Source organism: Balaenoptera acutorostrata, chromosome 13 (assembly GCF_949987535.1).
Source record: "Balaenoptera acutorostrata chromosome 13, mBalAcu1.1, whole genome shotgun sequence".
Lineage (NCBI taxonomy): Eukaryota > Metazoa > Chordata > Mammalia > Artiodactyla > Balaenopteridae > Balaenoptera > Balaenoptera acutorostrata.
In genome coordinates, this window is record NC_080076.1 from 69,113,497 (window position 1) to 69,140,292 (window position 26,796).

The 26,796-nt window shown below is 51.4% G+C and overlaps 1 protein-coding gene across 3 annotated transcripts in view; it reads right to left on the bottom strand.

Annotated features, from left to right (window-relative positions):
- TPST2 (tyrosylprotein sulfotransferase 2) overlaps positions 1-26,601 on the bottom strand; it is a 56,638-nt gene extending 30,037 nt beyond the window's left edge. For 2 of the 3 annotated variants that reach the window (XM_057526084.1, XM_057526083.1), the window contains exon 1: positions 26,523-26,601. The gene's annotated coding sequence lies outside the window, so the exon portion shown is untranslated. The remainder of the gene's footprint in view (positions 1-26,522) is intronic. The other variant, XM_057526085.1, reaches the window with a different exon arrangement.
- Positions 26,602-26,796: the final 195 nt, after the last annotated feature.

Genomic DNA, 26,796 nt, shown 5'->3' on the forward strand with positions numbered 1-26,796 from the left:
GGAGTGATTCTGTCTCCACCTGCCCTGAGAAATCCTACTGCAACTTCTGCTTTGAGATGAGCATTTATTGAGCTCTGGCTGTATACATCATGTGTCACCTCTCCACACACTGGGCTCAGTGGGCAGCCACTTCATTCCCTTTCCTTGGACAGTCACAGCGCACCCACCTCAAAGACACAGGGCATCTGAGAACACGGGAGGTGAGGCACATGGCAGGGTTGCCCAGTGGTTAAGGGCCTGCATGGAGGGCTCGGGAGGGGCTGGGGCCGCATCCGGCTCTGCCAAGGACAGGCCAGGAGACCTGGGCCTGGTTAACTTCAACAGCCTCAGTTTCCTCATCTGTAAAATGGGGCTGAACTGCCCACCTCAGAGGGTTGCTGTGATGACCACTGAGGCAAGTGCTTAGGGCAGGACCCGGCAGGAGGAGGATTTCAGTAAATGCCAGCTCTTAATTTATCATCATCTCTAACTAGACACCCTAATTAAATATTACAACAGTACAACAATAACAGACCTGTTATTTTTTATGGATACGACCGTAAAAAAAGAAGGATTCATTACCCTATGGGTCATCTGGGATGTGATGTTAGGTGATAAAAAGGTTATCTGATTCCACTCTGGTAGATATTTATGTTGGGAAAATACTCCAGAAAGGTATACCCTAAACTGCTAACTGGAGCTTCATTAATTTCTCCTTTTTTCCCTCTGAATTTTCTAACTATTCTACAGTGGATATTTATCAATGGTGTGATGTAAAATAAAAGAATGGAAAAAAGAAATTGGGTGATTTCTAGGTTTGTTGCACAATATTGAGACCTCAAGCCTCGGAATGTAGAACTGGCCTTGGAGGAAGCCTGGTGAAAGCCCAGAGAGTCTGGCCAAGGTCACACAGCAAGGTCATGGTGCAGCCAGGCCTGGGCCCAGCTCTCCAGACACCCCGACCCAGGCTCCTCCCTGCTGGCATCATGCTGGTTCATTCTCCTAATAAGATGAGGTAGGCTGGCCTCCTGGTTAAGAGCCTGGCTCTGGAGTCAGGCTGCAGATCCTGGCGGGGCCATGAGCTACGTGACCCTGGGCAAGACGCTTAACTTCTGTGGGCATCAGTTTCCTCCTCTGTACAATTAGAATCAGACTTGCAGCAGTGCCATAGGGCTTTTGTAAGGGTTAAGTAAGATAATGCATGAAAAGCACTTTGTACCATGCCTACCAAACAGTAAGTACTCTAGGCCCTATTATTATTATTATTGTTACTATTATTATTACTACCAGTATTAGTATTTGGAATCTAGCAATGTCATAGAGAATCTTTTGTAGGGCATGGAATGCTAACTCAACAGGAAGGAAATTTCGACTTGGGTACTAGGGAGCCATGGCAGGTGTTTGAGCAGGAGAGGAGCAGTACGACTCTGCAGCTGCACAGGGCTGGCTGCCAGCGCCCACCTACAGGGACTGTCTCCGCCAAGGTCCTCCATCACAGGTTCCACATCCTTGGCAGTCCTCCCAGTGCTGCTGGGCCAAACCACAGTGCAACTGCCACAGGCTACAGCCCTGCCACCTCCGGCCTTGCCCGCTTCCTGGGTGCCAGTTGGGCTGGTGAACATCAAGTGATCAACAAGCTGGGGGACTTGAAGCAGCCCACACAGCCTCACATGTGATGACCAGGAGGTCCAGATGCCCGGCAGGGAACACAGGGTGGCAGAGGAGAAGTAGCCCCTACATCAGAGCCATGAAGACCGATTTCCAGTCAAGCCTAGCTCCTACTTTGCTGTGTGACCTTGGGAAAGTCCCTTCCCATCTCTGAGCTCAAGTTTGCCCATATGGAAAGAAGAGCTTAACTGCTTCATATGCTTAGGGGCTGCCAGAGGGGTGCAACACAATAAAACAACAATGGTCTCCTCTGACTGCGCTCCTGCTAGGTGCCAGGCGCTGTGCTGAGCACTTCAGGTGTGTACTCTCACTAAATCCCTGCACTCTAGAAGTGGGTCCCTGGACCATCCGTTTTTTAAATTTATTTAATTACTCAAGTCACAGTTACAACCTCCATATTTAAAAATAATAGAAAAGGCTTAAGTCTCCTTGGAGCAAAATCTCCAGTCTTGTCCTCTTCCCTCATTTCTAAGAGGTAACTGCTGTCGATCATCTTAGGGAGGAGCCCCCCACACCTGCTTTCTATGAAGTTACAGCCAAAATCACATCTGAATGGAAATCACATAGGGCCTCTCTCCCACCCTCCCAGACACCCATCCTTTCGTCCTTCCATTCACCCTTCCTCCTTCTAGCCACATACTGTCCTATCACACAGTAGGTCTCAACCGGGCCTGATTTTGCCCCTCTGGGGCAAACTGGCGATGTTTGGAGACAGTATGGGCTGTCACAACTAGGGGTCGTCTGATGGGTAGAGGTCAGGGATGCTACAATGCCCAGCACCCACCACAAAGAATCATCCAGCCCCAAATGTCGGTAATGCTAGGGCTGAGAGGCCCTGGATCACACGTAACCTGAAACTGGCTCGGTTCACTCCACACCAGATTGGGGAGATCTTCCCATGTCAGCATACTGATTCTGTCATTCAGTAAACACTGCATGAGCACCTACTGTGTGCCAGGCCCTGTTCTAGCATGGGGCCACATCAGTTAATGACACAGGCAAAGCCCTGGCACTCAGAGTACTGCCATCCTCTCGGGAGACAAGACACATCAACGTGCAGGACCCCAATGGGTCTCCCTCCCTCTTTTTAATTGCTCCAGAGCATCCCCGGCAGGGATGGCTGACCATTCATTTGGCCAAAGCCTTCCTGATGGACATTTAGGCTATTTTAATCTTTGACGCAACACGCCCCATCACAAAGGGACATGCCTCCTTGTGCTCGTGAGTGAGAGGCACCCCACGGTCTTGACAATGCATCAGCAGGGCTCCCTGGAGGTTTGCTAGTCCCACTCCAGAGGTACAGGATCAGAGTCTGCATTTTACCCAGCCCCCAGGCATCCCCACGCACATTAAAACTTGAGAAGCACGGCTCCATTCTAAGTAGCCGCCTAAAAGCAGTTGGCTGGCTTGGGGGCCAGGCATCCTCTACGTTTCAGCAGAAGTGCCTTCCAAAGACCCTCCTGCCAACGGTCTGCAATTCCCCCGTCTGCACCAACTCTGTATTGTCAGATGTTACTGTTTTTGCCGAGCTGACGATTCCTCCCATTTTCCAGATGTGGAGACTGAGGCTAGACAACCAAAACCCGGGGCTGATGACTTCTAAGGCCTCTGCCATCTCTGGCTTTTAGGATTTGGCCACATGCTGGGCATGTTCCATGCCAGCTTCCCGCCCAAGCACTCTGGCTCTCAGAAAGCAAAGCTGCTCACCTAGCAAAGGAAGACGTCCTGCGGGAGAGCAGCTCTGTAGAGGGAAGAGGAGCTTCTGTAAATACCACCGGGGAGGCTGCCCTGTGCCCATTCATGTCCAGTCATCCAGGACAAAGGACCAGCTGGATCCTGGTGCCCACCTGCCCTTTAATGCACAGGAGGTGACGCCAGGACTCCGGGATAAGGGCAAGGATGGGGGAAGGAAAGGGCTCTGGAGCCAAGGAGCTGGTGCGGACCCCAGCTTTGCTCTCACTAGCTGCACATCAGTTTCCTCTCCTGAAAAATGGGCTCATGCCACTCACTTTGGAGAGCTGCCGTGAGGACTTATGTGCAGATCAGTCAACAAACAGTAGCCGCCATCTGGAGCCCTGCCTTGGGCTGGCACTGCGCTGCTGCACTCAACTTACTACCGCTACACGGCAATCGGCTGTGCTCAGCGTCGCCATCCTCCCCACCTGACAGATGAGGAAGCTGAGGCTGAGAGAGGTGCCGCACCCTGCCTTTCATCACACACTGAGCTATGGCCATGGGAGCGGTGGCCTTGGGCCTTACAGGGTCAGACTCCTCATCAGAATCCTGCCTCTGTTGTGTTGTGTGACACTGGGCAAGCTGCTTCGCCTCTCTGAGCTTCAGCTTCCAAAGCTGTGAAATGGGAACGTAGTGCAGGGATCGCAGATGGGAAACCCCTGCAAACTGGAGAACATACCAGATGTTCCTCCCCCCGGGCTCCATGCTGTCATCCCCAAAAGACCCAGCCCAGGAAGACCCGTCACCTGTCAGCACCCATAATCTCTCCTGTACTCTCCGTACAACATGGGTGAGGCCAGGCAGAGCCGGTGGCCCGCTGGGAGGGAAAGCCACCTGCTCAGGGTCGCGCAACTGGTAAGCAGTGGAGAGCAGGGCCAGGCAGCAAGAGGCGGGGTGTCCAACCTGAGTGGGGTGCAGGCAGCAGCCAGGCTAGGGGTGCAGGCCAGGCTGGGGCTGGTGGGTGTCTGGAGCGGTGGCCACCAGGAACGGGTGGACCTGTACCGGCCGAGGTCTCTCCTACCGGCTCTTAGCAGTGAGGCCCCTCTGAAGGACTGGTCAGTCCCAGGATGTGCCCGCTTCTCCCCGAACGCTCCTCCTCCCTGGGGGCCCAGCCTGGCCACCTGTTCATGGATTGGCAGTGGACACTACCTGTCTGGGACATCACAGCTTCTCTCTGCGGCCAGAGCTCAGGCCTTCCAGGCTATTCGGTCTCCCTATGGCTGGTCTTGACCTGTCCTCTGGAATCTTCTCTCGCCACTGTGGCCAGAGGGTGTAGCTGCCACAGAAACCTGACCACGTCACCCCCTGTCTAAACCCTTCCATGAGCCCTCAGCCTCGGCACGACGCTCCAGCTCCTCCCCACGGTTTATAACAGCAACATCCAGTAGAAGTTCAAGGTCAGCCACACGTGAAAGTCAATTTTCCAGCACCCACATTAAAAAGGTAAGAAGAAAAAGGTGAACTTAAACTTCATAATAGATTTTATTTCACCCAGTATATCCAAAAATATTATTAATCAATATAAAAATGATTAATGAGACAATTTAATTGCTTTCTTAGTACTAATTCTTTGGAATTGGGGCTGTATCTTCTATCATCAATGCATCTCAATTTGGATGATCAACTGTCAGTAGAAATACCCAATCTGTAGCTAACGTTCATAAAATTCACAGATGGAAAAGTACATCCACATCCCCGAATAGTTCTACACATATTTAAAAGTTTTCCAAGAATGGAATCGAGTATCTGTTTTGAAATCTAAATTTAAATTATATTAATAGAAAATTCAGTGCCTCAGCTGCATTAGCCACATTTCGAGGGCTCAACAGCCACAAGTGGCTTGTGGCTCCCGAAGCAGACACACAGGTTCAGTCCTTAACTGCCTGGTCCCCACAGCCCTCTCACACCTCCTTTCCAGGCCTGGCCTAGACACGAGTGGAATCTCCAAGCACGCCCTGAGCTCCCATCACCGTGATTCATCCGTGTCCTTCCTCAGCATCCCCCATCTCCTGCCAATTCCACTTCCTTCATCCGCATCCTTCCTCAGCATCCCCCACTTCAAGCCCTCTCTGACATCCAAGATCACATTCCTGGTTCCTCTGTTCATCCCCCTTATAATAATTTCACATGGCATTGGCATGGTCCATCTAGAGGTTCCCCAACCTCAGCGCTATCGACATTTGGGCCAGATAATTCTTGTTATGCGGCCGTCCTGTGCACTGTTCAGCAGCATCCCTGGCCTCTACTTACCAGATGCCAGTAGCGTCCCCTCCCCAAGTGGTGACAGCCAAAACTATCTCTAAGTGTCCCCTGGGGACACAATCATTCCTGACTGGAAACCAGTGCCTGCTACACAGAAGGCACCCAAGCGTGCGCCTAAACAGAAGAGGCTTACCCAAGTATACTCTACTATGAAGCTCGCCTACTCTGGGAAGCCTTCCATGATGCCCTAGCCCGGTTCGTGTTCTTCTGGGCTCCCACACCCCACTGCACTCACCCCGGTGCAAACTCCTCCAAGGGCAGGAACTGGGTCTTGTTCACTGCCATATTTTCAATCCCTAGCTCGGCAACTGGTATAGAGTAGATGCTTAATAGATATTTATAGAACTGACCCAAGAAACAGGGATGACTTATGCTGAAAAGCCCCACGGGGCTAGTTTTGCCTGTTTTAGTTCAGGGCTTTCATCCCTGCAAAGATGCTAATAACAGTGCCAGCTCCGTTTACACACCAAGCACTAGGCTAAACACTCTAGCCTAGCAGAGTGTTGAGAGAGGGAAACTGAGGCTCAGACAGGTGAGGGCTTAACCTGTGTTCAAATCAATGACTTGGAGGCTCAAAACTCCTGGTTCTACCTCTTACTGATCAAAAGAAGTTACACGTGGAAGAAGATATTTGCAATATATATGGCAAACAAGATATCTGTATCCAGAATACATAAAGAACTCTGGGAAATCAATAAGAACAGGAGAGGCAACCCATTAGGAAAAGGGGCAAATTTTAAGAGACACGTCATCCAAGACGTTATCTACATAGTTAATAAGCATGTGAAAAGGCGCTCAATCTCATTATCCAGCAGGGAAATAAATGCAAAATAAAAGTACAACGTGGGGCCACTATATCTCTGAATGGTTTAAAAAAAGAAAAAAAAAGAGGATAATACCAAGCGTTAGCAAGGATGTGATTCGATCAGAACTTTCATGTTCCACGGGTGGGAGAGTAACCTGGCACAATCTCTTTGGAAAAACTCTTTGGCATAAGACACAAAAGCTGACCTTGCACCTTCCCTATGACCAGCAATTCCACCGTTAAGTATATATCATCAGAAATGCATCTAACTGTTCGCCGCAGAGCACATGTCATGTTCCTGGCAGCATTACTTGCAACCGCCCTCAACCGGAAACTACTCAAATGCTCATTAACAAGAAGATGGATAAATAAGCAAATACAAATAAATCCATCCATACTGAACAGCCAGGAGAGAAAACGAGCCAGAACTTCACAAAATATGGGTAAATCGCTCAGATAGTATGCTGAGATATCAGCCCCAAAAGCCAGTACAGAAGAGAACATAAGTTTTTATGTATGTAAAAGCATTTTTATGTATGTAAAGCACTTTGTATGTAAATAAAGTACAAAGACAGGTGAAATTAATCTCTAGTAGGAGACTTTGGGATGGTGGTCACCCTTTGTGGAGCCTGGAGGGGGCATAGGTGTCTTGGGGGGCGGGTGCTGGGCATGCGTTTTTCTTGATCTGGGTACTGTCACAGGGGCATGTTTATCTTTTGAAAATTCAACGAGCAGTCCACTTATGATGTGTGCACCTTTCTGTATGTCTGCTTGACTTCAATAAAAATAGTCTTAAAGAATCACACTTCGCCAAATGCAGCTGGGCATCCTCCCACCCACACACCTTTCCTGTCCGTTCCAGAGGAACACACAGGACTCCATTCATTCATTCAAGGACCTCTGGCTGCCAGGCACTCTCCCAGGGCCCGGCTTGGCGCCAGGTGACAGGGACAGAAAAGTGGATTGAGCCTCGGCCCCCGATTTTGCCACTCACACCCCAGCGCCTGGCACACGTAGCCCCCAAACCCACATGCAAAAAATGAGCCACCAGGCTGGGGTGGCTTCTGATCAGGGGCCAAGGAGGTGACGTCTGCTTGTTTTGCTCTCTCTCTCCCGCTTGGTGTGAGAAAGTTTTCGGCTTTTTCCTTATGCTGGACCAATCCCGGCCATTCTGGCACAGGCAGAAAAGGTTTCGTACTCTGCTACTTGTCTGCCACCGTCTTCCCTCCCTCCTGCCAGGCTTTCCTCTGCTCCCCACAGGCTGATGACTCCTGTGTTGTCATCTCCAGCCCAAATCTCTCTCCTCGACACCAGACTTGGCCATCAACTGTCTCCGCGTCACCTCCACTTGGCGTTGAGCTGGGACCTCAAACTTAACGTATCCAAAGCTAATCTCCTCGTTTCTCCCCCTAACTCACTCCACTCCAGTTGTGCGCAGCTCATTATTATGCCTGGGCCAAAAGCCTCAGAGGCAGCAAGAAGCCCTGACCCCTCTCTGGCTCTTCCACCCCAACCCAACCTTGCAGCCAATCCTGTCAACTGCACCTTCAAAACAGAGCCAGGCAATGATTTCTTGGATCTGACACCAAAGACATAGGTAATAAAAGAAAAGAAATAAACAAACTGGACTTCATGAAAATGAAAACATTCTGTGCTTCAAAAGACACTATCCACAGAGTAATAAGGCAAACCACAGAACGGGAAAATAATATTTGCAAATCACAGAACTGGTAAGGGATTCATATCCAGAATCTATAGAGAACTCCTAAAACTCAACAACCAAAACCAAGCAACCCGATTCAAAAATTGCTAAAGGACTTGAAAGAACATTTCTCCAAAGCAGATACACAAATGGCCAACAAGCACATGGAAAGATGCTCAGCATCACTAATCATCAGGGAAATGCAAATCAAAACTACAATGAGATGCCGCCTCACACGGATTAGGATGGTTAGTGTTAAAAACAAACAAAAACCAGAAAAACAGAAAATAACAAGTGTTGGTCAGGATGTTGAAAAACTGGAACCCTTGTGCACTGTTGGTGGGGATGTAAAATGGTACAGCCGCTGTGAAAAACAGTATGGAGGGTCCGCAAAAAATTAAAAATATCATTACCATATGATCCAGCAATTCCAGGTCTGGGTATCTACCCAAAAGAATTGAAAGGAGGATCTCAAAGAGGTATTTTTACTCACAGCATTACTCACAATAGCTAAAATGTGGAAGCAACCCAAGTGTCCATCGATAGATGAATATATCAACAAAATGTGGTAGTTTATACAACGGAATATTATTCAGCATTAAAAAGGAAGGCAATCCTGGTACATGTTACAACATGGATGAACCTTGAGGACATTATGCTGAGTGAAGTTAGCCAGTCACAAAAAGACAAATACTGGATGATTCCACTTATATGAGGTCCCTAGAGCAGCCAAGTTCATAGAGACAGAAAGTAGAATGGTGGCTGCCAGGGGCTGCGGGAGGGAGGATGCGGAGCCAGTGTTTGATGAGTACAGGGCTTCAGTTTACAAGACGGATGAAAGGGTTACTGGGGTGATGGATGCTGGTGATGGTTGAACAGCAATGTGAAGACATTTAATACCACTGAACTGCACATTTAAAGATGGTTAAGATGATAAATTTTATGTTGTGCGTATTCTAACACAATAAAAAAAGAGAAAAAAAACCCCACCAAACCAGAGCCAGAAGCCACTTGCTCCACATCACTCACACTTGCTGGGCGTTTGTATTTTGTGTATCCACGTCTCATCACCCTGGACCAAGGTACCCAGGTCTCTTGCCTGCCGAATTGCTAACTGGCCTCGCTGATTCCGCCCTAGTCTCCTCCGTCCATTGTCAGCGAGCAGCCAGAGTGACTGGATGAAGATGGAAGTCAGGTCTCGGCCCTCCTCTGCTCTGAATCTTCCCAGGGCTCCCACTTCACTCGGGAGAAGCCAGTCCCCACACAGCCCACAGGCTCTAGAGGCTCAACCCTGCCCACTGCCTTCTGTCCTCACTCCGCACCTGCCCTGCCTCGCTCTCCTCCAGCCACACGGCCCCTTTGCTGGTCCGTACACGCACGCGCATGCGCGCGCGCACGCACACACACACACACACACACACACACACACACACACGCGCGCGTGCACTGCCTGGACGCCCTTTCCCCTGACATCCACTTGGCCTTCCTGTCCTCGTTCACGCCCCCTCCCCAGCACCCATTTCACACTGCACCCTGCCCCCACCAACACAGCACCCCAGACCCCCCTAACCTGCACCATTTGTCTTTTCTCCCCAGCACTTCCCAGTAGCTAACACGGCCCGTAACTGACTTCCCGTACTTACTGTCTGGGGTCCTTGAGTGCTTTGCTCGCCAGAGTGGAGCATAGTGCATACTTAACACTAAATGCTTACTGAACAGAATTCTCGCCCTGGGCCCCTCTCCGGGCCCCTCTCTGCACAGCAACCATGAAATACCCGACTTCCCAGGGCGACCTCAACTCACCACGTTATCTCCTGACCTTGGTTCCCTTCCAGGCTTCCCTGTCGTACAAGCCAGAGAATCCAGATCCCTGTGAACCCTTTCCCCTCCATGAGCCTGATCCAGCTCACCACTCAGCCCTGCCCAGCACCCCAAACCGCCATCACCTCCGACCTGGCCCCCTGCTCTTGCCCCTCTCTGCACAGCGGGCCTGTCGCTTTCCGCTTGTATGACACTGCTGAGGCTCCCCAAGGCTCCCCACTACCTTCAGGAGGTGATTCTTCACGTGGCTTATGGGGGGCCTTGCAATCTGACCCCGAGCTCTGGCCAAACAGAACTACTATCAGCCCGGAGGGTGCCACGCACCCCTGATTTTCCTATCCACATTCTCAGGCTACCTTAGACTCCAGGTGCGGACACCTGACCCAGGCCTGGATAATGATAGCATTCTGCTCCCAGGTCACAGTACTGGTTCAGGGATGGATACATGACTCAATCTAGGTCAATGGCACTTGGCTAGAGACTCTTGCAAGATCCTCTGGGGAGGCGACACAAGTAGGGTACGGGGCCATTTCTAGTCACCACTTCAGAGCCTTCCTGAGACTGAAGCCAACCCAAGAATGTGGAGCTGAGAGATAGAGACATGAATCTCTGATATTAGTTGGGCTCCTGGATCCAGCCATGCCTGAAGCCATCACTACCCCTCAACTTTTTACATGAGCCTATAAATTTACTTTTTTGCTTAATTCCATGGAAACTGGGTTTCTGTCTCTGTTACTCAAGAGCCCCAACTAACTGGTACCTACATACCCTCTCCTCATCCTTACCTTGGCCTGTTTGTTATTGCCTTTGCTTAAGCATCACCTTTTCCAGGAAATCTTCCCTGAACACCCAGCCTGTAGTAAGCACTCCACTATGTCTCCCGGTCCCTTGTCTACCCCTTACCATTCTCTATGATAACTGCTGTTTGCACCTCCTTGAATGTCGGGAGCTCACGGGCTGAGGGGTCTTGCAGTCTTAAAAAAAATTTTTTTTTCTCTTCCCAACCTTAACACAGAGCTTGGCCCACCCAAAGGCATTCATATTTTATTTTTTGAGCTCACTTTGCATGTTACTAAGTTTCCCCAGGTATCAGGGAGCTGTGGAAAAAAATGGGTTTCGCAGGAAGATGGAGGTGAGTTTGAATTCTCCACCTGTCAGCTTTGTGACCTTAGGTGAGTCACTTAACCTCTCTGAGCCTCATTTTCTTACCTGTGAAAGAGGAGAGCAGCTAAATACACATAAAGGCTTTCATACCATATTGGAGCAGATTAAATACTCCATTAAGGGCAGTGCCTGCTTCCATTTTCTCCCCCAGGACATAAACCCTGCCTTTCCCTTTCATTGCTGCTCCACCACTGGTGTGGGCATCTGTCAACCTGCCTGCTGAGAATGCATTCTCCAGTCTTCTGGGATCTGTCCTTGTGACTGGGGTAGGGTTGACCCCATGCCCAAGACCAGCAGCTGAGGTCTGGTCAGTAAGAGGGTACAGATGCTCATGGATGGGTAAGAGACTCCAGGTGGATGAATAGGAATCAATCCCAGGATTTGCAAGAATTATTAGAGAAATAGTTCTCTTATAGCTGAGATAGCTAAATTAGCAGGATGTATGCCTGGAGATGTTACTGGGGAGAGCATGCCTGAGAAAGAAGCCGTCACAGAAGAAAGCCCATCTGAGAGACAGAGAGCAAAAGAGAGAGCACTCTGAGACAGTGGAGCACCTGGATACAGCTGTACCTGAAGGCAGTCTACCTTTGGACTTAACCATTTACCTAACTCAATAAATTCCCTTATTTTCCACCTTAACTATTTTAAATTCGGATTTTACCACTCAAAGCCAACTGATTCAGACACATAATAGACTCTTTTTGACCTTTGCACACTTACCTCTCAAGTGGTCTTCTCCCAGGCCCCAGCATGACTTTTTTAAAAATTTGTTTTGACAATCTAAGCAACATTGATTTCCAAAGTCTTATTTGAAGACTCACAGTGATGGCTGGAGCCAGCTAACCACTCTCACTTCTGCCCCAAAGGTGTGGATCTGAGTTTTCCTCAAGCGAAACTAACCGGAGAATATCCTTACCAGAGGCCAGAAGGTTGTTCTGATACTTTATGCTTAGAAAGTCTTTGATTAACTTCCCCCTTCCCCTGCCCCTTAATTGTAGTTTATGGCTTTTCTGATTGCACTTCTTTGTTGTAGAGGTTTTGCAGTGGCGGACAGCCAAAAAGGTAGAAAGGCTTGACCAAGAACAAAGCAAGCAGGTAATAAATATTTGCTGATGTAATGTTCCCAGATAAGACAGGTCTTTCATCCAGGTGATCTTTAGGAAATCTGAGCGGGGGACAGGGGTGGGATTTGGGTGGGGGTCTTAAGAGCACAATTTGCAAGCAGCACATCCCTGGGAATCTAGTTTCCTGGGACATCAACCTGCCCTGCTGCTTCCCTCTTGGACAAACACAGCCCAGGACTGGGAGACCCTCCTCCCTCTCACGTGCTCCTGAAGCAGGTGGAAGAGAAAGAATTTCAAAGAGCTTCAAGAGCTGCTCAGAACAAGAACACTTAAAAAATCAAAGGGAGGAACCCATGAGGAGAACCGTCTCCTCACAGTTCACTGACTTCTGGAAGCCAGATTCAGAGTGAGTGAATGGCCTTTCTTTAAAGGAAAATGGTTTGGGGCTCTGAGAGGGCCTGGGACCTTGTTGGAGAGTATCTGAATCTGCAGACTTGCCCAGACATCAGTAGGAACAGAGCCAGGGAGCAAGATGCTGTGGAGAGAGTCCCAGAACTTCTCTGAGCCTCAGTTTCCTCATCTATAAAATGGGTGAACAACACAATCCTGATCACTGTGAATTACTGAGCAAGTCTACGCATCAGGCACCACATAACCTTATCTATAATCGTGCCAGGAACTCAAGAGATGGTCACTAATATGATCCCCATTTTACAGGTGAGGAAACTGAGGCCCAGAGAGGGGAAGGGGCTGGCCCAAGGTTTCACAGCTTGTGCACGAGCCAACTCAAGTGCGTCTGACCCAAAATCCCCATCTTTCCACCAAATAAGGGCTCCTCTTGATGCCTGCCTCATGGGTCATTGTGAGGTGTCAATGATATCACACACAAAAAGATAAAGATGCAGCTGTTTGCTCAGAAACTGGCAAGTCATAGGGATTTAGGTATTTGAGAAATGAATGGATGGAGACACAGAGAAATCTCTTGAGGCCTCATTACTCGCTTCATCTGGGCTCCTGATGTCCTTAGTCCTAAGTGGAGAAGGTCCCAGACAGCGGAGCTGGGAGACAGTGACAGTAAGCAATCACATCCTTTCAGTAAAGGTGCGCACACCTGGGTGTCCTCACCCTCCACAATGTGGGCTTTCCGCCATGGGTCTGGCTGTGCCCACCACTTCCTGCCACACCCCCGGCCCCACGGGGAACTTGCCACCCACCAGCCGACCTCACCAGAAGCGGGCCAGGGAAGAGCCATCCCTTCTCACCCATCCGTGTGGGGCTTTACCTCACACTGGTTTTTCTGGACCATAAGGTGAGAAGATGATGTGCTGTGGACCTCCCCGCGCCATGCAGCCCAGGACCGCCCAGGGTCTCCAGCAGGAAGACATGCTAAACGACCTCTGGGGTCCAAGGCGAGAGTCCAGCCTTCCCCACCTGCCCCGGCCCCACCAGTTTCACCTCCCACCACTCACCTATGGAGCCCGCAGGCCCCCCGAAGAAGGGCCAGGTTCAAATCCCATCCTTCCACTTCCCCAGATAAGAGGCCCAATTCCCCTCATCTGAAAATGGGGATAAAAATGCACCTCCCTGGGGAGGGTGGGAGGGAGGGAGATGCAAGAGGGAAGAGAAATGGGAACATATTGTATATGTATAACTGATTCACTTGGTTATAAAGCAGAAGCTAACACACCATTGTAAGGCAATTATACTTCAATAAAGATGTTTAAAAAAAAAAAAATGCACCTCCCTGGAGGGTGAGATGACTTTTGTCCCTAGGAGGCCCTTAGCGGAATACCTGGCACACACTGGGGCATCAGTAAACACTGGCTACGAATATCATGATTGTGACGCCAAATGCCTTCTTGTCCCTATACTGTCACTGACACTATACTTTCTTCCTATGACACCTCCCTTCCCTTCTCATCTCCTCTCTCTAATAATTATGGTAATAACAATAGTAATAATCACAATTACCAATTGCTGAGGGCCTCTTATTTGCCAGACTGTGCCCAGAGTTCTTCACACGGACCACCTCCTTCCCAGCACATCCTCCTGGAACAATGCCACTGTGATTCCTGTACTTCTCCTGTGATGGTTAATTGTATGTGTCAACCTGTTAATTGTATGGGCAACCTAAGGGATGCCCACATAGCTGGTCAAACATTCTGGGTGTGTCTGTGAGGGTGTTTCTGGAAAGGATTAATGTCTGAATTGTTAGACAGAGTAAAGATCGCCCTCAGCAATGTGGGTGGGAATCGTCCAATCCATTAAGAACAAAAACATGGAGGAAGGAATTTGCTCTTTTTCTGCTGGAGACGCATGCTTGACATCCATCTCCTGCCCTCACACACAGATGCTCCTGGTTCTCAGGCCTTCAGACTCACTGAATTGCACCAGCAGCGTTCCTCGGTCTCCAGCCTGCAGATGGCAGATCATGGGATTTCTCAGCCCCCATAACTGGGTGAGCTAATTCCTGCAATAAATCTCTTAAAATACATCTGTCTCTCTATATATGTCCCATTGGTTCTGTTTCTCTGGCGAACCCTAATACGTCTCCCTGTGCGTTCGTCTTTCCCCCTAAAACATCAGTGCCCCAAGGACAGGGATGGTGTGTCTCGCTCACTGCTGGATCCCCAGTGCCTAGCACGGAGTCTGGCATACAGAAGGTGCTCAATATTCGCTGCATAAATGAGACCCCATTGAATCCTCACAAAAACCTACTGACATCAATGATGGTAGATAGTGTCACTTTAAACTGAAGATGTGAAGGGTACAAATAACTAAGAAAATTACCCAAGGCGGCACAGCACTAAATGGTAAAACTCAGATTTGAACTGGGGCTTTCAGACGCCAAGCTCATGCTCTTACGAATTAGGGAAATCCCACATCCCAAACAGGGCTCCACCTCGCAACCCGGGAGGCTGCCAATGGGGCCGGCCTTCTTAAAACACATCAAGGCTGTACTTTGGGGGTAACGTTTCCAAGGGGACCTTCCTTGTGCCATCAAAGCCTGGAGAAGTTGGATCTGAAGGAACTTGTGGGTCACCACGGGAGACTGATGCCCAAGTAACTGGATGATGGGCTGAATGAAGTGAGAGCTGGATTAGGGAAGTAAGTCATGTGATCAGGGAAGTCAGAAGGCTGTGGATTCTGGCTGGGGTAGGGCGGGGCGTGGTGAGGCCCAAGCAGGAATCTGTGCTGAGTCTAAAAGGATGGGCAGAGAGGAGGGGAAGCACCCCAGGGGGAGGGCAGAGCTTGATCAGAGAGTCCTGGAGGTGTGAATGTGCGCTGGAAATTAGGAGACCAGCAAAGGATTCCTTGTAAGCAGAACAGTCTGGGGGTGGGGGTGGGGGAGAAGGTAAATTATAATGGTAATAAAAATAACAACAACAGTAATGGTAATAACAGCAAACACAGATATAGCGCTTACTCCGTGCCCGGGCACTGTTCTAGGCAGTATACATGTATTAGCTCATTTAATTCTCACAGCTAATCTACGAGATCAGTGCTGTCATTATCCCATTTTACAGACGAGGAAGCCGAGGCACAGAGAGGTAAAGTCCTCGCCTGAGAGCTCAAGGCAGGGAGATAGTGGAGCAGGGTCTTAAGCCTACACTGCCTGGTTTTAGAGCATGCACTACTATGGTGGTTCTCAAACTGGGTTCCCAGACAGCTGCATCCTGTAGCACCTGAGAACCGGTAAGAAATGCAAATTCTCGGGCCCCTTGCAGACCTGCTGGATGGGGGATTCTGGGTATGGTGTGCAGCAAGCTGTGTAGAACAAGCCCTCCAGGGGGTGCTGCTGCTTGTTCAAAGGTACTGCACTACCAGGAACCCTCTCACAAGGGGTGGGGAGGCGAGAGGCAGGCGGGGGCCGATCTCGGGGCCTGGAGTTGGGGGAGGAGGAGTACCCCTCCGTCCTCTGCAGGCAATAGGGAGCTACGTCTTCTCCTTCTGGGTTTCCCCAGCGAACCCACGAAAGGCCTGTGATTCCAACAGCATCCTCCGTGTGACCCAGACCAGGCAACACATAACCAGAGGACTGAGGTTCCCGAGGCCAGGGCAGCCACAGCCCCTGCTGAGAACAAGCACGCTGTCCACCCGCTGTGAGGTCAGCGGCCTCCGACCCCAGAGACCTGACCCCGTCTGCAATCCTCAGGACTGTGCATCATCACCTGGAGGGTATGTAGAGACCGACAGGACGTCCAGGGAGGAAAAGCCTGCCCAGGGTCCCCCAGCAGGAGGGCAAGGTGGCCTCAAACCCGAGTCTCCCGCCTCCTAAGAGGCGGTTTTCACAGGACACCTACGGAGGGCCACTAGAGCACCCACCTGCTCTCCCTGTCTTGCTGGGGGTCGGGGACCCAGACTCTGCTCTGTGCTCCAAACCTGTTTGCACGATCCTCAGCAAATCACCTCCACTCTCTAGACATCAGTTTCCGCACTGGCGAAAGGAAGGGGCTGGACTCTATGCTCCTTGGCTATGCTCCCCCAAACTCTCAGCCCTTAAATATGCACTGCTGGCCTACTGTGTGCTCAAGGGGAGCCAAGGACACACTGCGTGGTGCCTGCCCGTGGAGCTCACAGCCTCTCGGTGGCCCAAGGAAGGGCGACGGCAACATCCTGTGGGCCTCGCACCTACTCCTGGGAGCCAGGATCCTCGATCAAACCCAAAGCGGCGTTCAGCCCTCTTGCTGTCAACCCAGGCTTCCTCTCCGCACCCCTGGGCCCCATGGCCCTGGGGCCAGCTGGGCCGGGCGAGGGGCCCGGGGCCAGGGCTGGATTCCAAACCCTGGACTACGGCATGGCCTCTGCAGACCTCCTAATCTCCCTCTCTTCACCGGGGAAGTGGCCCACACCAAGTCTCCCACACCTCCACTGGGGATGCTTGGCCGGGTCCCCGGGCTCTGCAAGGGCTCTGGTGATTCTGAGGCAGGATATCACTCACGGCCAAAGGAAGTGGGATGGAGATGGAGGAAGGGAAAGCAAGGAAGAGAGGTGTTAGGGTGTATGCGTGGGGGGAGGAGAAGGGGAAGTAGTGCAGGTGGGGGAGGGAGACGACAGACAGACAGACAGGGATAGAGATGGGGGAGCCAGGGATGTGGAGAGACAGAGGTGGGAGAGAGACGTGGGGAGAGAGAAACAAGGAGAGACAGAGATGAAGGGAGACAGAGACAGGGGAGACAGAGTCAGGGGAGAGACATAAACAAGAGGGAGACAGGGATGGGAAAGAGAGACAGACAGGGAGCAACAAAAATAGAGACCAAGACAGACACAGGGCGTGGGGGAGGAGGAGCAAGACGGGGAGAGGGAGTAGCCTGGAACAGGAACCTCAGCTGCCCAGCGAGAACCAGGACCCACGCCTGCACCACCATGGCTAACGGAGTCCTTCCCCACCCCCACCCCAGGTCAGGGCCCCTGGGGCTTCAGAGAAAGAGCAGAATATTAAGAGGAAGGCTGCTGCTGGTCTGGCCCCCTCCTGCCACGGGGCTCCCCAAATTCCCACCTGCTGAAGACCACCTTCATGACGCTGGCTACAGCCAGAACCCCCTTTACTCTCACCTACTTAATATTTTTGTTAAATGGATTCAATATCGTTAAAACATTTTCAAAGGAAACTCTAACCCCCCAGCTTAAATTAAAAACACACCCTAGGGCTTCCCTGGTGGCGCAGTGGTTGAGAATCTGCCTGCTAATGTAGGGGACACGGGTTCGAGCCCTGGTCTGGGAAGATCCCACATGCCGCGGAGCGACTAGGCCCGTGAGCCACAACTACTGAGCCTGTGCGTCTGGAGCCTGTGCTCCGCAACAAGAGAGGCCGCGATAGTGAGAGGCCTGCACACCGCGATGAAGAGTGGCCCCCGCTCGCCGCAACTAGAGAAAGCCCTCGCACAGAAACGAAGAATCAACACAGCAATCAATCAACCAATCAATCAATAAATAAATCTTTAAAAAAAAAAAAAAACCCTAATTAAAAAGTTAACTGCAAAAACACACGCAAAGGAAGCGATCCTTCTGCCTCCTAGCTGGAGACTGCCGCCTGCCCAAGGACCCCAGGGGGGCCCAGTGGGGGTCTGCTCTTTGTTAATCCACAGGACTCTGGAGAGAAACACTGAGGTAGCACCTAGTGAAGACTCTGTCCAGGAAGTCATCAGAGGGTAGAAGGGGACTTGGAGAGGAAAACTCTTTCATTCTCCAGGGTAAAATCCAGGTTCTCTGACCTGGCCAATTTTAACACCCTCCCACCCCCAACAAACACACGCAAACATACTAAAATCTCAGTGCCATGAACTCTAACCTACAAAGCCCCCAGTTTTGTGGATGTGGTTCCCTTCCCCTAGAAAACCTTTCCTGCCTTCTTCTACCCAGTTAACTCCTATTGGTATAATTTATACCCCCTCCTCCAGGAAGCCTTCCCTGACTGCCTCCCATCCCTGTGTCAATGTCCCTCAAAGCGCTTAGCAGCCTGCATGGCCTCCTCCACCAGAAGGCAAAGGGCTGGGCATCCCCCACATCTTCTCAGGACTCAGCAAGGCCCCCAACTCCCAGCATGGGCTGCGAGGATATTTGTTGACTCAACGGAAGAACAGACAAATAAAGAAATGAAGGTACCTGAGCACCCTTGGACGGGTTGAAATCAAAACAAAAGCTTCTCTGTGCTCCGTGAAAAATGTCCAGGCAGAAGCTCTCATGTAAAAAGAATGAGCTGACCTGGTTCCAACCGGCCTCACCCAGCTCCTGGCCCCCCAGTCTCTGCGCCAGTGACCCAATCCCTATGAGCCTCAGTTTTCTCACCTATAAAATGGATACAGCAGTGAACTACCCGTAAAGAGCTAAGTACCCAGGAGGCCCTCAAATGTTAACTGCAATCATTCTTTTTATCACCACCTTACACTCACCAAATCACAAAATATTATTACTTGAAGGAACCCAAGAGATGAGTAGATTGAGACGGCCAGACTTTCTGTAAAGGGCCCAATAATTGTTGTATTTTCAGTCCTGTGGACCACAGGGTCTCTGTTGGAACTACTCTACTCTGCCGTTGTAGCACGGAAGCAGCCAGACAAAATGTAAGTAAAAGCGTGGCTGTGTTCCAATAAAACTTTACTTACAAAAACAAGCAAATGGGCCGGATTTGGCCCAGGGGCTGTAGTTTCCTGACCTCTGACATAGGCTGTCACTGCTCCAAGTGTGGTCTTTAGGCAAGCAGCACTGGAGTCTGCTAGGAGCTGGCTAGAAAGGCAGTCACAGGCCCTGTCCCCACCCCACTCAATCAGAATCTACACTTTGGCAAGAGCTCTAGGGGATTCGTGAAAGTGTTTGAGAGGTGTGGTCCCCAATTTCCCAGCTCAGCACCTCGGGTCAGAGATGTGATTTACCCTTTTTCTTGTTTGGTGCCTCCACCAGAAGGTGCACTCTGGAAAAAGTGGGACCTGGTGGCTTCCTGAATCCTGCACCCAGCCTCTAGCTGAGAACCTGTAGCATGCCCCTATTCAGCAAGTTACTGAGTGCCCAGTATGACCCAGGCCCAGGGCCAGGTGCAGGGGACACGCCAATTACTGCAGACATCACTCCGTGGCTCTCCGTGCAGTGATGGGATGGATGGATGACTCCCTCGGGCAGCCACTGGAGTTGGGCAGATCTGGGTTCGAATCCCGGTACTGTCACTTCAGGCCTGTGTGACCTTGGGAAAGTGACTCGAGTCTCAGTTTCCAGGAAATGGAGTTGTCAATAACAAAAATGTCTCCCTGGTACCCTGTGAGGACAGGCAGAGGGACTGGGGTGGTGTCCCAGCAGCTGTGCAGGCGGTGTGGATGTGCTGGTACACAGACACACACCCGCCAGCGCTCACGGCGGAGGGGCCTCGGCTGGCCCCGAATAACTCTGTGGGTTAACCAGGGACCTGGACCAGGTAAGGCGGGACCCTGGGGCCCAGAGACAGGGGCTCCTCACCCGGGGAGTGTGGGATGGGGACAAGGGTGTGTTAAAAGCCTTGAGGGTTTACAGTGGCAGAAGAGGTATCAGAGGCCTCAGACAGCCTCCAATGACCTAGAAAAGCAGAGCTGGAAAGACTCTTGGAGAACATTGAAACCAGTGGTTTAAAAAATATATCAATTTTTTTTAAACTTTCTTTTTTTAAATAATTAATTGATATTTTTTTTGGCTGTGTTGGGTCTTTGTTGCTGCGTGTGGGCTTTCACTAGTTGCGGCAAGTGGCGGCTACCCTTCACTGCGGTATGTGCGCTTCTCATTGCGGTGGCTTCTCTTGTTGCGGAGCATGGGCTCTAGGGCGCTCGGGCTTCAGTAGCTGTAGTGAGTGGGCTTCAGTAGTTGTGGCTCGTGGGCTCTAGAGCGCAGGCTCAGTAGTTGTGGCACACGGGCTTAGTTGCTCCGCGGCATGTGGGATCTTCCGGGACCAGGGCTCAAACCCGTGTCCCCTGCATTGGCAGGCGGATTCTTAACCACTGCACCACCAGGGAAGCCCTATATTATTTTTTAAAGCAATGGATCTGCTTGTTCAAGTGACACCCAGGCAGGTCCCTGGTGTCCTCAGAGCCCTGAAGGCGTGCACTGGGCCAGGGGACCGTGGGGAGCAACCAGGACAGCCCAGGCCATCGATGGGGCAGCTTCAGGCCACTCTAGTTTGGCTCAAGCTCTTGAGTTTCCATAAGAAGTGAGACACTGGAATTATTCTCTAAAAATATTTGAATGTTTTCTCGTTTTAAAATACAGCACTAGATTGGGATTGACACATATACACTATTGATACTATGTATAAAATAGACAACTGATGGGAACATACTGTATAGCACAGGGAACTCTATTTAATGCACTGGTAGTGTCCTAAATGGAGGGGATATATGTATATGTATGGCTGATTCATTTTGCTGTGCAGCAGAAGCTAACACAACATTGTAAAGCAACTACACTCCAATAAAAATTAATTAAAATAAAATAAAATACAACACTGTGGGAGCTACACAAAAACCAACCTGCAGGGTGAAGCCATTGACTGGCAGCTTGTTACAGCACTACCTGCCCATTTCACAGGTGGGGAAACTGAGTCTCAGAGAGGGGAAGGACCTTGCCCAATGTCACACAGCAATGTGGAGGCAGAGCTGGGACTCAGTTGCCTCCAAGCTCTTGTCCAGCCCCCAACTGCTCATGAGAGTGAGGAGAGTGGGGGGACATTGGGGAGGGGGGTAGGAATCTAGTCTTCACAAGCCAAGAGCCCTGCTTGTTCTGTCTGTCCAGGAAAGAATGTGGACAAAGAGGCAGGAAAAGGGATGAACAATTACTAATAACATAATTTTACAATCATATAATATGTAAGAATAATTCTATAATAATGTAATAATAGCAACTGACATTTTCTGAGCGTTTTCTGTGTGCTAGGCATTAAGACAGGGTATCAAGAAGCGGGTAAGATGAAAATTAAGAGTGTAGACTCTGGATTCAAACCCTGTCTCTCCCACTTCCTAGCTGGGTGACCTTATGCAAATTACTTCACCTCTCTGTGCCTCAGTGTGTACATCTCAGAGGGCCGCTGGGAGAATTAAATGAGTTCAAGTACATAAAGTACCTAGAACATTGCCTGGCACCCAGTAAGCCCTGTTGACATTTTATTTATAATTATTGCCTCTGGACAGATGGGGAAGCCGAGGCTCACAAAGGGACATGTTCAAGTGTCTCCGAAGATCCTGTCTGACCTTGGGGCCTTGCGTTTTGCCTGGTAGAAGGGTAGGTATTAGGTTGGCGAAAAAGTTCATTTGGGTTTTTCCATAAGATGTTACGGAAAGGGACTTCCCTGGTAGCGCAGTGGTTAAGAATCCGCCAGCCAATGCAGGGGACATGGGTTCAAGCCCTGGTCTGGGAAGATCCCACATGCCACGGAGCAACTAAGCCTGTGCACCACAACTACTGAGCCTGTGCTATAGAGTCCGTGAGCCACAACTACGGAGCCTGAGTGCCACAGCTACTGAAGCCTGTGCACCTACAGCCCAAGCTCCGCAACAAGAGAAGCCACAGCAATGAGAAGCCTGTGCACCGCAACGAAGAGTAGCCCCCGCTTGCCACAACTAGAGAAAGCCTGTGCGCAGCAATGAAGACCCAACGCAGCCAAAAATAAAAATAAATAAAATAAAATTAAGGAAAAAAAAAAAGTTATGGAAAAACCCGAACGAATATTTTGGCCAACCCCAATACTTTATCCCCGATCCCTCCCGTCAACAACTGCAGGAGGTAGGTCCCATTTGTGCTTCTATTCTGCAGATGAGAAAACTGAGGCATAGGAAGGCAGCTAGGGAACCCAGACCCATCACCCCTAAAGGGACTGGCCGGATTCTAACACAGGCCTGGGCCCTGGAGGATGCTATCACCCAGCCCGCTTTCTGGCAACCTGCCCACCTTCTGGCTACAGCCACGTGGGTCAAAAGTCTGGTTGATGCAAAATTCACTTGGCAGCCAGGGCAGCTGCCCTGCCCTTGCTGCCCACCTTCTGAGCACGCAGGATAACAAGCAGCTTCTCCGGGCGGCAGTCCCAGATGCTCCCCAGGGCACGTGGGTGCTGCCCTCTTCGGTCCTTCCCTGCAATTTCTGGGGCCTGCCCCAGCTCTCGGGCTGCTCTGAATGAATCATTCCCACAAATCCTCCTCAGGCCGCGGCAGCCCAGGATGGAGGAGACCCAAGCAGGGACATGGGAAGGGGCAGGCATCCCAGAACCTTCCCTGGAGCAGCCCCATTCAGGGTGGATATGTCTGCAGAGAGCAAGGGGCTTTGCAGGCAGTAGGAACGGGCGGTAAGTGGGGAGGCCAGGAGCCAGCTACCCACACAAGCTTCCACGCCGCCACATGGCAAATCAAAGCCACGCAGGCCACACCCGGGCTTTCAAGTCATCAATACCAGCCACTTCTGACCTGCCACTCCTGCTACAAATTGATCCAAGAAGTCACGTCGATAAAGCATCTGAACACTTTATGATTCCCAAGGTGGTACTGCATTCAGTCCATGCCCATTCCCCAGCAGGGTACACTGAGGCCCAGCAAGGGGCAGCCCCTTGAGTAGCCTCCTCAACCTTGTTTCCGTTTCCCCAGGCTGCCTTCTTCGTGCACAGGAAATCAGGACTTTAAAAGGCCAAGAGAGGGAAAGTACGCACAAGTGAATAAAAGCAGGAGGGGCTGGACACGGCCACCAGAAGGCCTCGTCTCCACGGCCCTCCCAAAGAGCAGCTGCCCAGGTAGGAGGAGGCCGGTGGCTGGGACCCGGGAACACAGAGCCCAAGGCTGGTTGAAGTTCCCGAACCAGCAGGTTACAGGTTGAACCTCGGGAAGAACAGATGACCTTCAAGCCCCTTTGTTATCCTGTGATGCTGCCACCCTCTGACCTAGGATCTTCCCTGCAGCCTGGCCTCATGGAAGGCAAAGAGCATGTGGGAAGAGGTGGGCGTCCCAGGTGGGGGGACAACACCCGAGAGGAGGGACGGGGGTGTCTGTGTGTCCAGCGTGTCACGGGTGGGGCATCTGTCGCTCAGGACTGCTGGCCTCAGGCCTAGGGGTGGCATCTCTGGAAATAAGCAGTGGCGCACTTAGGGTATATCTAAGGGAACCACGTGGCCACCAGGGGAGGTCACCTTCAGAATGAGCATAGTGGTAGCGAGTGGAACACAGGCAGGACCAGACCCCACTTCCGAGCCAAGGGACAGGCCTTCTCTTAGGGCTGCAGTCTAGGAAACCCGCCAAGGGTCTCCCTGGCCTCCACATGGAGCCTCAGCTGTCAAGGGACCCCCGCTGGCCTGGTGTGGGAAGGTCTGAGCTGTCCCCCTCGCTTTACCTTCATCCCATGCAGAGGTCCCTAAAGGCACCACCAGATCCTGTGCTGGGTCCTGGGTTGGGCACTGCGAGCCCCTGGGTTCCTCATGGCCTCCCCTGGTCCCGCTCAGGAACAGAAGGGACACAGTGCACACGTACCTCGGCTAAGAGGCCCACAGGCTTGATCTGTTTCCCTAACTGATGGTCCCAGAGGCATTCCCAGTTACTCTGCTAAGGAGGAGCTTAATTTCATGTACGTTAATTTCATGTGTGTTAATTTCTAACTAGCACATCAAAGCCAGTGATTTCAAAGATTAGGACTGCTGAAGACTAAATTTGTTTAAGATTATATCCCAACCCTCAACTGCTGCTGGTGGGATTGTAAAATGGTGAAGCTGCTTTGGAAAATGTTTTAGCGGTTCCTCAAAAGGTGGAACACAGAATTACCATATGACCCCACAATTCCACTCCTAGGGCTGTACCCCAGAGAACTGAAAACATACGCCACACAAAGTCTTGTACATGAATGCTCACAGCAGCACTACTCGTAACAGCCCCATAAGTGGCAACAACCCAAATGCCCAACTGATAAATGGATAAATAAAGTGTGTTATAACCATACAATGGAATATTATTCAGCCATTAAAAAGAATGAAATGCTGAAATAAAACAGTAATGAAGTACTGCATACTAGCATATGGACAAACATTGGAAACATTCTAAGTGAAAAGCACCAATCACAAAAGGCCATAGTGCATGATTCCATTTATAGGAAATGTCCAGAACAGGCAAATCCACAGAGGTGGAAAGTAGATTAGTGGTTGCCAGGGGCTGGGGTAGGGGTGTGGGGGAATTTGGAGTGACCACTGATGGGCCCAGGGTTTCCTTTTGGGTGATGACAATGTTCTAGAATTAGACAGTGGTGACGGTTGCACAACTCTGAAAATCCTAAAAACCACTAAATTGAATACTTTAAAAGGGTGAATTGTATGGCATATGAGTTACATCTCAATAAGGTTACTATAAAAAAATTCCATGATTTAAAAAAAGAAGGTGATACATTTAAGTAAATAATAGTATCAATATTATACAATTGGGATTCAATGGGTTAAAACGGTTCATTTATAAATGACACAATAAACCCAATTTCACAGTCATGGAAACTGAGGCTGAGTGAGGGGGAATGACTCGCCCAGGCCACATCACTACTAAACCAGAGTGAGTCACACCAAAATTTGTCCAAACACAGAAGCTTGGCCTAACCATCTAGACACGCAGCTGAATGAAGGGATTTGAGATGGGATATGGGGAGATATGCCCACAGCCCAGAATGGGGGACAGACCTGCAAAGAGGTTAATAAGTGAGGGAAAGGGCCAGATACCTCTGTGGGATTCAAAACACGAAGCACCCAACAATGCCTGGGGAGTGCCAGGGAAGGCTTCCAGGAGGAGGTGCTGCCCAAGGAGGCTTCTGAAGGATGAGTAGGAGTTTATCAGCCCTCCCTCCCCAGCACCTCTATAAGACGCATGAAGTCAGGGGGCCTAAGGGTGAGTTTCAGCTCTGCCACATAAGGGTGAGTTTCAGCTCTGCCACATCCTAGCTGTTGGACCTAGGGCCGTGGGCACAAGACCTCTCTGAGCCTCAGTTTCCCCATCTGTAAAAGGGGAAGCAGACAAGGTGATCAGCCCTTCTAACTACTGCACTCAATCGGATGGTTCCCACCCTTCCTCCCGAGGGGACCAGCCTTTGTGTGGAAAAGCAAGACCTCGACCTCTGTCCCACATAATAATAACAGGTTTTGCCAGGTCAGGCATGCCCAACCTTGGTGACCATGCCCCCTTTCCCTTGCTGCCACTCACGTCCCAGCTTTACGAGGCCCCTCCCGTTCAGCTCACACTGAGAAGGGGAGGTTACTGGGCGGTGGGATCCTCTGGTCAAATTCCGCCCCCTCTCCTTGCGGGTGACCCCCAAGTTCACCAGGGCTGCCCCTATCCCATGCTCTCGGCGCCCCCCTCCCCAGGCAGCGATTTCCGCCCCCCAACCCCTTCACTTTAGATACGCCTCGTAACTCCACGGCGGCTGCGAGTTAACTTCAACGCGCCCCCCGCGCGTCCAGGCGCCCGCGTGTGGGGCGCGCCGGGGAGGGGTCGGGGGCTCAGACAGCGGAGACACGCCGCCTCCCCCCCAAAACACACACACAAACACACACAGACAGACACACACACGCTGAGCGTCTCCCCCGCGCAGGGTCCGAAGCGAGAATCGCGGTCACGGGGGCCGGGTCTCCGCCGCACCCGGGGGAAAGCGCTCGCAGCGCCGGGCGGGTGCGAATCCGCGAACCTCCCGCCCGCCCGCGCCGCCTCCCTCCCAGCACCCAGCCGCGGAACCCGAGCAGCTGCGCCGGGCCCGGGAAGAAGCCGCGAGGGCCGAGGGCTCCCCGCCGCCCGAGGCCGACCCGCAGGCGGCCCCCTGCCGACAGCTGCAGCCCAGGCCCCCCCCTCGCCGCCCCGGAGCCACCTACCACGAGAGGCGCGCCGCGGCAGCCCCGCGTGCCCAGCGACTCAGTGCTCGCCAGCCGCCCCGGCCGGGGGAGGCGGGGCCATGGCGCCGTGACGTCGAGCGGGGGCGGTCCGGGACGTGGCCCCGCCCACGGCCGCTCCCCGCCCCCCCGTCCCGCCTCCAGACCGCGCTGTGGGGCGGGGCGTCCCTGGTAGCTGACTGCCCGCCCCGGAAACTCTGGTCTGCCGGCCGGCTTACCCACAGGGCGGGTAGCTCACCGCTTCCCCTACCCCCTG